The sequence below is a fragment of the Triturus cristatus genome, chromosome 5_2 (assembly GCF_964204655.1).
Source record: "Triturus cristatus chromosome 5_2, aTriCri1.1, whole genome shotgun sequence".
Classification (NCBI taxonomy): domain Eukaryota; kingdom Metazoa; phylum Chordata; class Amphibia; order Caudata; family Salamandridae; genus Triturus; species Triturus cristatus.
Genome location: NC_140588.1, coordinates 13204637 through 13218334, shown reverse-complemented (window position 1 = coordinate 13218334; position 13698 = coordinate 13204637). Strand labels below are relative to the sequence as shown.

The window sequence follows — 13698 nt, the reverse complement described above, 5'->3', positions numbered from 1 at the left end:
GCCTGCCTCAACGTGACCACCAGACCACTTACAGGCACAAGGAAGTTCGACCTCATTTCTCCACACCTGAAAGCTCTGAACTGACTTCCTCTCGAGGCCAGAACTGGCATGCATCACGCACAAGGCTCTATACGCAAACTCCCCTGCATATCTTGCACAGAAACTTTTGATATCTGGAGGAAGCAGAATCTCCCGGTCCGCTATAGACCTCCTGCTCCAACCTGTACGTTTTCGGGAAAAAAAACATACAAACGAGCCTTCTCCGGGGCCGCCCCAAGAATAGGGAACTATCTCCCACCCGCCATTAGAAGAATCCCTTCTCTGGCACGCTTCAATAAGGAAGCCAAAACCTTCCTTATGGGTAAATTCCTCACTTAACTTCTGCCATCAACCACCACTGAGACCTTGTCTAACTTCTGGCTTTGTCCTCCCCCAAGATACCTGGGGACCTGTCTTCTGTAATTGTAAATATAAACTGTACATACGTGTCCTTCTATCCATTATATTTCCAGCACTGTATGTATTCTATAACTCTATGACTCCTGTAAAGCGCTCTGATACCCTAACGGGTCAAGTTTGCGCTCTATAAAACACTAAATAAATAAATAAAATACTTTACGAAGCCTGCAACCCAGTCGCAATCACGGAAAGCAGATTAGTAACAAACCTCTTAACGAACAAACGAACACCGCCCTCCTGTGACAGATCTTGACCACTAAAATCCAGGAACACCCCTTCAAACGTGGTAAAGAAATCAGACACACTTTCATCCTTCTTCTGACGGCACGCAGTAAACTTGTCCCAATCCACCCGTCTCAGCGGGATAAGGGAATACATGTAGGTGATAATACGCCCAGGCAAGGCTAATAGCTCTGCCTTCGGCTTTTCGCCGAGCTTACGCTCCTTATCTCATGCCCTGATCTCATCTCATGTTCCACCCAATTTCACTACATGATCTTGCATATGCACCTGTCTCCATATATCTACCGGTACCAATAGGCCTAAAAACAACTTTATATCAGCTAATGTCATCACTGTGGAGGAGGCTGCCTCCGTCAATTCTTTATAATGCGCAGTTGGATTTTTACGAGGTTCCGGCAACTGACCCTTTCGAGATATTACCTCACTCCTTTTCCAAGGCATGTAAATACACTGTTCCTGAAAATGGGCCGCCACTAGTGGGCGAGTAACAATATCAGTCCCATCTCACAACTCTGGTATTTCGGGGTGGTAAATGAGATGAATTTCCCTCATGGGGAACTGTGACACTGTCGTCTGGACCTTCTGAAGTAATCTACTTCGATAACCCACCAATGTCGTCACATTACTGAAAATCTCATTGGGGGTCATACCTGTAGCATATACCCTATCCCGAATGTCATAGATGATCTGAGGTGCAAAACCCTTGAAACATTGTTCCCACAATCCTATCAGCATAGCCGACATATGCTTAAGAGCATGTTACTGTATAAACGGCTCATAATCTTTCATCACACTCCACAAATCTTCCACACTATATATCGGGTTCCGGGCCCATTGTGCAGCCTGGTCAGCCACCATTTTCTTTTCCTCATCACCCACAGCAGAGCGCACCAACACTTTCTCCATGGGGTCACGTGCCGCTGCCCAATTCGCTTCATGCACTTCACGTACAGGTGTCTCGGAATTTTGCAATGCCTCAGGTAACACACTCAAAGGGGAAAGAGCAGATGAAGAAACAGGTACCATCGCAAACAAGGACTGTGTTGTAGGAGTATGAGAAGGCGTAGCCACAGATTACGGAGCCATGAGACAGAATAGGAGAGCTGACGGCGCCCGCCCCTGTAACTTGCGAAGGTGAGGAAAAGACAGGAGGGGCTGGGTAGCTGGAGACAGAAAGACTAGGAATAGCAGAACCAGAGGCCGAAGACTGAGATGTTGGGATCATTGGGTATATCCGTTCAGGGGCATAAGGTGGTGGGGGTCGAGAATCTAGTAACTCCTCAACAAAATCATCACCTTCCTCTATAGCAACATAACATTTATCACTCTGTAATAGAAACTTCCTATCTGCACACTCTATGCCTTTCACAATCTTTTCTCTGCGTTATCGTTTGCATCTGTCCCCTCCGAGCTTGTTTCTCTGCTCGTATCCATCGTTGTTTTGTGTCCTTCTGCCATACCCTAAGAGAATCAAACATCGACTGCCTGCTCTTTTGGTGAACAATTTATCCTGCAAATAATTCAACTTCTGCTCATCAAATGTGCCAGTATGTGGCCACTGTAAGTCAGCATTGTCAATCGTATATTTATTCCACAATGTGCTAAACATAATAGGGCCAATGCCATGCTTGAGATATACATCATACTTTGGGGTACCCTCTGGAGGCGCAGGCTGCCTCTCTTCCAATCGAGCCTCAGTTGAACAACACTGACATCCAAAACACCCCAACTTACTTAAACAAGGCATCTTAATATAATACACATGCACTGTCCCCAATGGACAAATACAACATCAACCAACAAAACTGTCCAAAAACCAAATCAAAAGCAGTCCAAAAGCCACACCCCACAGTCTGCAGACTGCACCAAGACAAGTCAGTCCAAAGACTGTTCCAAGACAAGAAGACAGGCTTCAGCCCCAGACCTTTTCAAGAATAGACCGAATTTCCAGTTGGCCTGGCAGATTGATCGCAAACACTCCCAGACCTTTTCAAGAATGGGCCAAATTTCCAGTTGGCCTGGTAGACTGCTCGTAAACACTCTGTGTCTTTAAAGGGTCCGCAAACCAGATCAAGACAAGACAGACAGTAGAACGTACCGGACACAGCCCATAGGCTTGGGTCCTTCAACCATGGCGTCACATTTTCCAAGAATTCAAATCCCTCACCTGGTGCACTCAGGTCGAGCAAGGTTATTCTTCACTCCCGACTCTTCGGACCAAACGGTCAAATCCAAGGTCTCACCTTCTCAGGACCCCAGCTGGTGACCACTAGACGAGGAGTTGCCTGATCAGACAGGCGGGGCAGCCAAGAGATCTACCCGACCGACCAGACGCAACCCCGACCCTGCAACCCGATTACGTGTGAGTCGGATCACCTTGCAGGGTCCCTGTTCAGGGGCAAATGCAAGGAAGTTGCCCTTAGGGGCCACCTGGGTTATCTACAACCTCCCACTCGCCTTCTACCAAAATGTAGAGTCGGTCAGACAGTAGAGAATGCAAACAGTTGTTTATTAGCAATACTCTGCATAGGAGTCCAATCTGACCTGCTCTCTAAGATGTCTGCCGAGGGACTGGCCCCCCAATAGTCTGCAATGCATAACCATTTGTCTCAAGAACTGCCAACCACGCCCACAGTGGAAAGTTACCAGCTTAGGCCGAGCATGAACAAAGGAGGCACAGAAGGATGGGCTACCACCTGCTAGATGTGTACACGCTATCACTCTTTCAAGGTTGTCGTGCTGGGTCTCAGCCTCTCCTAACGTGGGAGCAGAACTACACACACGGATAGGTATGCAAAGGCAGAATTGCCTATTCATTAGTAAGTCAGAGGGCGGCCTTGAACAGAAAAGAAAATAATTACTAAAAACAGTCTTCTGCTAAGGCAAGCAATACGAATAATGAGGCCTAGTTCAGACACAGCCTAATAGAGATTACCAAATACAAAATGGAGTCACACTCGCTAACTAAGGCTCGCACATTGCAGGGATAACTTAATGGGTTGCATAACATGGGTACGAATGGTGTCTAATTTAGCCCCACCCTGCTAACCTAGTATAACATGGAACAAGTGTCTAACGAGAATGGGGTTTTCAAACCTAACAATGCCATTGTCAACCACTGCCAAAGCCTATTCTAGATTAATCTTATCAATTTCACGAAGCCTCTCAGCAGCTTCCTGTTGAGAAACCTTTCATAGTTCATTGTATATGGAATATAAGAAGCACTTTTAACATGGGTTCCGGGGACCTAACAAGAAATCCCTGAGATCCAGATCATCTGACAGAAGGGACAAGTTTCACCCGAGACAGTGTTGAGGTCTTTAGCCAGTCAATGCATAGCTTCTCAACACTGCATGATGTCACCACCACGAGTGTTCAGATTGTACACAACATTGGTGAGGTCTTTTGATCTTAAACCCTTTGGTGTTACCCAGGAATCTGGAATGACATCCATTAGTGTCTAAAGCCCAAGCCAACCATCTTTACCAATTATAGTCTGATGAATTGTAGGAGCCGTTACATAGCACTGCATATAGTGTATCCTCATTATAGCGTGCAAAGTAGTGTATTTTTCAAAAACTACAAATGTGGGACTTCACGATGTATTCAAGTCTTTTATCTTGGCTATTCCAAAACATGATTTTTGTGGCACAGTTTTGTTCTGAAAAATCATTAGATGTGATATGATGCCTCAGTTCATTGAATCTGCCAATCTTTTGTCCCCCAAACAGACTTTGTATCTATTGTGTCTTTCCAAAAGTCGAAACCCTGTACAGAGAGCTGAGAAAGAAAAGAAGCAGAGTATATCAGCTTGGGGTTTGTTAGCATATTTTACTTTGCAGATTAGGTGCAAGCCTGTAAAAATATGAGCCTGGGTCTGATGTGTCAAACCAGAAAAATAAGCAAACTTCTGTGCAAATGTTTTTGAACTACCTTTTAGTGATGTGTTCCCATTGGGTGTAATTATAAATGGCACTTGGGAAACTTCCTTTATGTAGAAAGTGGTGACCATAATGTTGATAACAGAACGTATCACTGTAATTAGATGTACCATCATACAATTTATCAGAAGAAAATACAATTGATTGCTTTAGATCTTTCAGCAAATTATGCACGGTATCAATGCCCCAATAATCAGAAATAGTACGAGCGAGTATATAATTTAAAAAAATGCTTAACAAATATGAAATTGCAAAAGTTCACTAGGGCCATACATATCATACGATACCCAACACACTATTTCTGCCGGAACTGGAACCTCTTTAATGTTCACCAGAGACAGAGCTCTTTGTTCACGGTACGATGATGCATGTGGTTTCAATACCAAGTTCACCAGCTGTACCGCAGAGCGTTCCGGGAGATAATGTCCTTTCAGAAGCAAGAAAAAGACAGTTATCAAACAAATCCAGAGGATTAGGAATAGTAATCCAATTTTAATTCAAGGGTGCAACCAAGCAGTAACAAAGTATGTCTTTTTCAGCCAAAGATAGAGAGCACACACTTGAAGATTGAAAGGGAGAGGCGGCAGCAGTGGAGTCTCAGGTCCAGGTGAATCCGATGAGCAGTCGTCGTAGTCCAAAAAGTAGCCAGATGTCGTTCTATCTATTTTTGGCAGCTCAGCAGGTTTTGTAGAACCGGGAAATGACTCAATCTGTGGCTTACTGACATAAATTGTATTGTTGTCTCATTGTCGAATTGATATTTGCGTTTCTGAACTAGTTGATTGTAAATGTGTTCTTGCAACAGGGAGAAGAAATACTTAATTGTTATTTAATGTTTCTTGTTGGAGAGAGGAATCTTCTTTAGTTATCAAATCTTACATCCTGTGGTCCCCATGAGCCCATGTGGCTTACTGTTGAGAATCGACCACATAATGTGGTTTGATCAGATCAATGGAGACAAACCGTTTGTCTCTTCAACTGGCAAAGGGTGGAAGAAGTACAGTTCTGATACCTTCGACACCCAGAATAGGTACAGGCGCTCTGTATTATGGTCCAAACTCTTTTGTGTCCACCATCGTCTCCATGACCAGGTCCCTAATCTTCAGGACCCAATCGGTTCTTGCCGGCACAACCTTTACTTCCCCAATGGTGGTGAAGTTTACTTGGTTGTTGCTTTGTTCGGCCTGAAATTCATTTAGTTCCTGTAAAACAAGCAAACGTTCACAGATGTCAAACGGTGTGACTGCCTCCACTGTGCCAACATTTTCTAGGTCTGGGACCAACATTATCACCCCGAACAAGATTTCATATGGAGTATGACCACCAAGGGACGTTCTTGACATATTGTTAAGTGTCCTCTGGAACCCATATAGGGGATGGACCCAACTGCGACCTGAGCTTAGTACCCTTGCTGTTAAAAGAGTGCTTTAAGTCACGGTTTTTCCTCTCGACTACCAAATTTCCCTCAGGATTATAGAGGGAGGAGTACCACAAGTCCACACCAAAACGTTCAATGGCCTCTTTGTAAGCAAGAGACATAAACGCCGGACCCTGGTCGGAATGTAGTGTGCCAATTGCCTGTGTCCCGATGAAGACTTGCAAGTCTTTGATAACAGTTCAGGCATCAGCCGACCACAGCGGCCATACCCACAGGAATCTAGAACATGAATCCACTACCACCAAGATGTACTTGTAAGCTGTCAGTATGTAGAGGGCCTTAGTGGTCCAAATAGACACAAACTAGAGGTTTGTTTAAATCATTAGGATGTCTGTGGTGGACACGCTACGATGGAGCCCTTCATCTGCTGGCAGATGTCACATTTGAGGGCAAATCCCTTGGTCTGTTTAGTAAGACCAGGCCACCAATAGTGCTTCTGCAATAATGAAAATGTAGCTGTAATCCCTGTGTGTGCTGTACTCAGACCCTCATGGGCAGCTAGTATTAACCCTAGTCTGCGATCAGTGTTAGGTATGACTCTATCCCCCACTCCTGGAATGTGAGCATATGGCATGTTCTGTGCATCTATGTTATAGGAGTACTTGAGTGAGAAGCCTTTTGGCAGGTGTGTATCGTTGCATGTTGTATCGACAGCCACCACGACGTCTCTGTCTATCCTCGTCCTAGAACGAGTGATTGCAGCAACTGCAACAGTACATTTGCCTTAGCGGCTTCATAAGCCATGGGATTTCCTTCATTGTGAACAGTAACTCATTGATAACTCAAGGTGTGTATTACATGAGCCCTTGACAAGCAATCTTTCAGCTTTGCCACTTGTTCCCAAAGCATCTTGCGCTTTATTGTGCAACCCTTAAAATCTCAAAATCCATTTTGACCCTAGCAGTGAAGGCATTCATTATATGACTGAGAGGCATTATTTCATTCGGCAGAAGATATTCCTGTTCATACTGCAAAAAGACTTGTGTTTGTAATGTAGAGTCAAACTTGTAGTCCACATATGTTGCATTGAGAGAGTTAGTCCATTATATCCATCGTGAATGTAAGACTTTAGCATTTGGAATGCTTGCTTTGGTGACGGCCTCTTGGCTTGGCACTGGGGTTACAACAATTCTGTGTTTACCCTGAGCTAGTGCTCTCTCTCACAACAGCAGTTTGTACTGCTGTGAGAATTTTCTTAGTAGGAGCAAAACAAATGTCAGAGTTTGTGTATAAATGTGATTTGTATGCTATTGGTACTGTATCACCTTTGTTGAACATGGTATAGGTGTACCCAGATGGTCCACCGACTACGTGGATCACCAGATTTGTGGCATTTACACGTGTATTTAAATGTTTGGAAGCTATCATATCAGCTTGTATGGAATGAAAAAGTTATGTGTGTTCCTGTGTCCAATGTGTGCTTGAAAAGTCTGGTCTTATTAAGTCGTAAAGTAGTATTACACATCTGCATCATCCAAAATGTATGTTCTACCAACATTTTTAAACCCTAAAATGGATTGTAGTCTTTTTAGAGTTGTTGGAGGTTGGAGCAACACACATTTGTTTTTAAAAAAATGGGTCGCTAGGCTGTTGCCTTCACTTGACAATTTGTATCCTAAAAATAGGACATGGAGATAGGCAATTTTTGATTATTTGAAATTAAATTTGTAGCCCATGTGAGCAAACTCCATAACTATATGGTCCACTCTGTTCAAGTGTTCCATTAATTCATCATCCGTCAGATATCCTCATAAAAAACACAGGGCTATTCTTATACCCCTGAGGTAATATACAGGATTGCCTCTGTGTGCCTAGCGCTAAAAATGCTGTCAAATATCTGCTTCCAGGCACTATATTTTGGAAGAAAAATCCATTTGAGATATCTAGTGTTGTTTTGTATTTTTTCTGCACTTTGTTATTCATTAGTGTGGCACAGTGGGCCTTTTGTACTGCGAATGTGCGAGTAGATGTGTTCAGATGTCTGTAATCCAATTCTAGATGGTATGAAATGTCCGGTTTCATTGCGGGAAACAAGGGATTATTCATTGATGAGGTGCAATTTTCTATGACACCCTGATATTCAAGTAGGATTTCCCTAACTTGTTTTTTAGCTTCATGTTTAATTGGATATTGTCTTTGGGGTTGAGGAGTTGATTTCAACAGGATCTCATGATGAGGTGACTCATCATCCCAACTTACATGATTGCGGTATAACACTGGAGCTTGCGCTAAAGCCCACTCCTTGGTGTAAGAATGTTTCAGATCAGTTTCATCCCTAAGTCCAGGGCTGGTGCTGCGCCTTACTCATTCTGAAACTGCTTCAGTACCTCAGATAAAACAGCCAGAGAAGGGGTACTATATGTTCTGATGTAAACAGCAGAGAAGACTGTACTCCAAATTGAGCAGTCTTCCACCGGGGGAGCCATCGGCAAGCAAATAGTCAGCATTCTGTGTTTTTCCTGCAGGCCCATATGGGGAAACAGTGCTTTAAGCTGGCTCCTATTTTGTACTATCCAGAAAGAAATGTGCTCCCGACTGCTGGGAATATTTCCCATAACATTCAGTGTTTGTGGCCTGATACCAGCAGTAGCCAATTGTGGTTGTGCAGCTTGAGCAGTGCAAACAGGATTTACTGTTAGTGTTCGCACTATGATGAGATTCCTGTATATTTTTACTAAATCTCTGTATACTGTACACATGCCACTGAATCTTTATCACCAATGTAAGTTTGAAATAATTGTGTTTGAGCATTTGCAGCTGGGAATTCAATACACCTCTGTCTTAAATGCTTTGTGTGCCTCAACCACAAAGGTAACATCTCCACCTGTAATCGGGAGACCAAAATTTAATAATTTCAAAATAAATGCATGTCTGCAGTTCTCTGTGATATTTAGTGCTCCTTCTTCTTCTTCAGTCATAATTTAAAATGTTTGGAAGAAAAGGAAAAGAGTAAATGAATTATGATCATTGGGTAGCAACATTTTGGGAAGTATATCCCTCAAGCTTGAATAACCTACAGCCAATACAAAGGGTATAACTACTCAGCTGAGGCGGAATTCCCTACCATCATAGACATCTCCAGTTTGGAGGTGAGTAGGAGTCTCTGAGAAGGTACGACTACTCAGCCAAACCATAAAATAAGAATCCAATCAACGTTGGCAGCACCATGTCGGCGCGTTCCCTCTAATCAATAGGATCTGCACGTTTGTGGACAACAAAAACTTTGGGTGAGGTGCCTTGACTGATTCCATGCACCTCCGCAGTATATGTTGGTCTAGAGATCAGCTAGCTCAAGTGCCACCGCAAGCCCCCCAAACCCAAATAAGGAGCGAATGGTTTCTCGTAACCACTGAACATGACATCCCTGACCCCTCAGGGATCATGGTAACAGATCTAGAAACCTTTCGCTCAGTCACTCGTACACTGTTGTTCTCAGAGAAGTATACAGAGAATATACAATGAGACATTGTTCAATATATTTATTGAACCAATGTTATTCTTGTATATATAGGTAGATGGTGGAGGTTTATACCCTTAATCCTGAAATCACTTGAGGAAGGTAAAATCCTTAGTCATAAGTTTCTTTATTATTTTATTTTTTCTTCTTTTTTCTTTGTTACACCTTGTAACCTCATAAAAAGCAACAGAAAGACAGCCAACACGTGTTTCGCTCATTTGCCAGCTGGCCGAGGGCTTTCTCAAGGCAAGAATCCAAAGGATTGTGTGTGCGCAATGCAATAACACTGTGCAAAACGCGATTGAATGAAATGAGTGATGTTGTCTCTGCGGTCCTCGAGGAAGAAGCAGCACAAATTGAAACAGCAAATCACCTATAAAGAAACAAGCATCCTTGCAGCGCAGGCACTCTTACAAAATGGCCCAAGGGTGCCTTCACTGGCGCTAGGCAGCTTTTTTAGCGGTAGGGGAAACAGAGGAGTGCACTGTATTTTTGTAAATACGGCACATCCTTGCATTCAAAAAATGTCAGAGCGCAGCGTTACCAATTTTGGAGTAACACTGTGCTCCCATATTTTATTGTAACTATCCCCCATAATTTAATTAAGTGGAGAAACTGGGATAATCCACAGATTTTCTGGTTTCACATTGTGCAGTTCAGCCACCAGATGTATATGGTTTGCTTTGCCTACATACATCTTACTGCCAACCCCACCCCAAACACCAACCGCTGCCCTCCTGGAATCAGTACGGGCTTCAGCAACATCAGTGACCATACATTTCTGCCCATGGGCAAATGTTTGTGAGTGTCCATGTTATAGTCTTTCAACTCAGTTGTGGCTACTCCTCTTTAGAAGAGACAATATAAGCAATTTGGTACATACTGTTTTAATTTAACATAAATGTAGAGTCATCTTTTCCTAAGCCAACATGTTATGAAGTAGTATACTCTTATGAGCCATTTCTGTGGAAGAGGTGTGGCGCCGCGGCCAGGGCGACTGACTCCGGTATCTGGGGATCATGGTTCGAACCCCGGCGGCAGGTCAGCCCAGCACCATGTGAGTCTGGGCAATAGCTTGCTTAATCTTCCCGACGGCCCCCAGCGCCTAGAGACCCTTACGGGTGATTGTTCACGCTTTACAAATGTGGATTATTTAGTATATTTCTGAGAATATGGAGATGAGTGACACACACACCACATACTGCTGACATAATCTTCCATTATTGAAGAGCATTTTGCGAAGGCATTATTAAGTGTACTTACTTACCAGAGTTTACCATCTGCCAGTGTATGGTGCCTGACCAGATATCACACCAGTCCATGGAGCAGAGATCGCTGTGAGCTGTATTTTTCTGGCTACGGTCACAGGGCCTAGAATGCTATGAGTGTATTTAGTTTACATTCTTGTTTACACATGTAAGGAACCACATTTCCTACTTCAGTTCACAGGTTTGAGACTATTGATGGATTCTCTGACCACAATGTAGTAGATGGGACCTCCTTCTGGCCAAATTTACGTACCAGTTGGTGCTGGGGGTATGGGATGAATGGGCCCCATGACGTTGCCTCCCTGCAAGTGCAAAGACCTCTGCTCCAGTGGGCGATTCTACTCTGGCTGTATGTGGCAATAAAAATGAAGAGTCAGCAGACAATACCAACAAATGATGATTATGTACAATTCACATATGTACTCAATTGAAATTACAAGACAATAGTGATGGTTACTAAATCAGGCACATGTTCTAGTGCCCTTTACCAGTGTAAAATGAAATCACCAGTAGTGATGGGCTACTGTTTGTGAATGAGAAACTGAAAGTTGCCATTTCCATTACAAAGTATTCTGGGACTTGTAGTGCACTAGACAAAAATGAGACACATGAGAGTCTAACTCACAATAAATAGTTGCGCAAACTTGAAGTGATCTCCATAGTCACATCTGCAGTGTATTGTACACATTTATAATTTTAAATCATTGTTTAATTCATTTTATATTCCCTAGTGCCACATTAAGGTTGTCAGTCACAGGCAGCCCATTGAGCAGGTGGGGGTGCATGGCGGAGAGGACATCCATCCCAAGTGAGGCGAGTCAGAGGCAGGCTCTAGTTTGTCCACCAGGTAGAGCTCTGGCCACCTCTATCCAGGTCAACTTCTCCTTCACCCGCCTCTTCTCATTATGCCACTTATTCTTAATGTCTGTGGCCTGTGGCAGTCCAGATGTCCTCCCCTAATACACTAACTGCAGTTGCCAACTGCTGCCATAGGGTTGTATTCTGTGTTACACTAGGTAGGGTTGAAGGCCATGCAACTTCTTATAGTTTCTCTATACAGTAGTGACAACTACACATACTCCGCCCGAGTGTGCAGATTCCAACCACTGCAGACGTAAAGGTACTACTTCAAACTTACCTTTAATGAAAGTTGCAAACGTAGACTTTTGGTATAAGTTTAGGCTTTTGGGTTAAATTTACCTTTGTGAATCAGGCCCTAGTTATTCTCTTTAAAGAGAAGATTTTCTGATCCCTGGTGCTACAACAGTAAGGCACTCCCGGTAAGAACATGGCAGCTGGCCCGGTCGGGAGCTCTTGTGCTCTCTGGGCGTGTTACAGCATGGAAATGAACCAGAAACAGTAATCCCTAAATACTCTCCCCCCTCCCTCCTACCTTCAAGGATATCCAGTACAGGGCTGGTCGAAGCCCCCCACGAGGTGACCGTGTAGCGCAGTACAGAGAACAGCACAGAGGACGGCAGGGAGGATTTTCGGCATGCCCACTCTCAGGAAGCATTGTCCTGGCAGGCGTGGTGGCGATATCGAGTCTCCGTGCAGATCGGAGCTTCTGTGAGGTGGCTGAGCAGCGCGGCAAGGAGCACAACAGGGTGAGGCACCGGCGCCACTTAGGGTGACCAACCGTCCATAAATTTCACGGACAGTCCGTAATTTTGGCCGTCTGTCCGTTGTCCGTGAAGGATTCTTTAACGGACGCCATTTGTCTGTAATTTTAACCGGGCGCCGATCGCACCACCCTAAAGCCGGCACAGCTTCCACCCACCTCCCTTCTTGACTCCGATGCTGCTGAGGTCAGGTGTAACAAACTCTGATGCAGCACCAAAGCTCAGATCCCAGCAGCATTGGAGAAGCACAGCGGGATGGCAACCCTCACACCTTCAGCCCTTGATGAGCTGTTAAGAGGTGCTTGAAGGTGACTGAGCGGAGGGGCTGCAGCGTCAGGAGCAGGGGCATCTATTCAGATGCAAACAGCCCTGCGCCGCACGGCCACCAGCTGCTGTGTGTGCCCCCTCGCCTTGCCCTCTGCCTCGCTGCCTGCCTCGCTGCCGGCTGACGCCGCTGGCGTCTGTTTTTGCTTGTTTTGTCTAGCATTTGTGCTTGTTTGAACTGCATTTTCCTCCCGTGTTAGCAGCTTTTGTCTGACTTTTGTGCCTGTATTTTTTCTAGTCAGTTTCTGCATTTTCCTCCCGTGTTAGCAGCTTTTGTCTGACTTTTGTGCTTGTTTTGTCTAGCATTTGTGCTTTTTTGAACTGCATTTTCCTCCCGTGTTAGCAGCTTTTGTCTGACTTTTGTGCCTGTATTTTTTTCTAGTCAGTTTCAGCCCTTTGCGTTCTCCTGCCTGTCTGCCCGCCTACCTCGCCGCCCTCCGCCTTCCCTCCCCGCTTCCCGCCACCACCGCTGACCACGCCCCTTTTTCCTTTCTGTTCCCTCCCCGCTCCCGCCTCCCAGCTGCCCCGCCCACCCGCGCACTTGGCCTTATATGGCGACCGTGCGACGCAGGTGAGTGTGACCCACTTGTGGGACACCCCCGCGCCGCACGGCCACCAGCTGCTGTGTGTGCCCCCTCGCCTTGCCCTCTGCCTCGCTGCCTGCCTCGCTGCCGGCTGACGCCGCTGGCGTCTGTTTTTGCTTGTTTTGTCTAGCATTTGTGCTTGTTTGAACTGCATTTTCCTCCCGTGTTAGCAGCTTTTGTCTGACTTTTGTGCCTGTATTTTTTCTAGTCAGTTTCTGCATTTTCCTCCCGTGTTAGCAGCTTTTGTCTGACTTTTGTGCTTGTTTTGTCTAGCATTTGTGCTTGTTTGAACTGCATTTTCCTCCCGTGTTAGCAGCTTTTGTCTGACTTTTGTGCCTGTATTTTTTTCTAGTCAGTTTCAG

At 44.8% G+C, this 13698-nt stretch overlaps 1 long non-coding RNA gene across 2 annotated transcripts in view; it reads right to left on the bottom strand.

Annotated features, from left to right (window-relative positions):
- Window positions 1–13698, bottom strand: part of LOC146822590 (uncharacterized) — a 282910-nt gene that overhangs the window by 234475 nt on the left and 34737 nt on the right. The window contains exons 2-3 of one of the 2 annotated variants that reach the window (XR_014961804.1): window positions 11060–11153; window positions 3679–5845 (exon numbers count right to left, since the gene is read on the bottom strand). This is a non-coding gene — a long non-coding RNA (uncharacterized LOC146822590). Of the gene's footprint in view, window positions 1–3678; window positions 5846–11059; window positions 11154–13698 lie in introns of those variants that run through there. The other variant, XR_014961805.1, reaches the window with a different exon arrangement.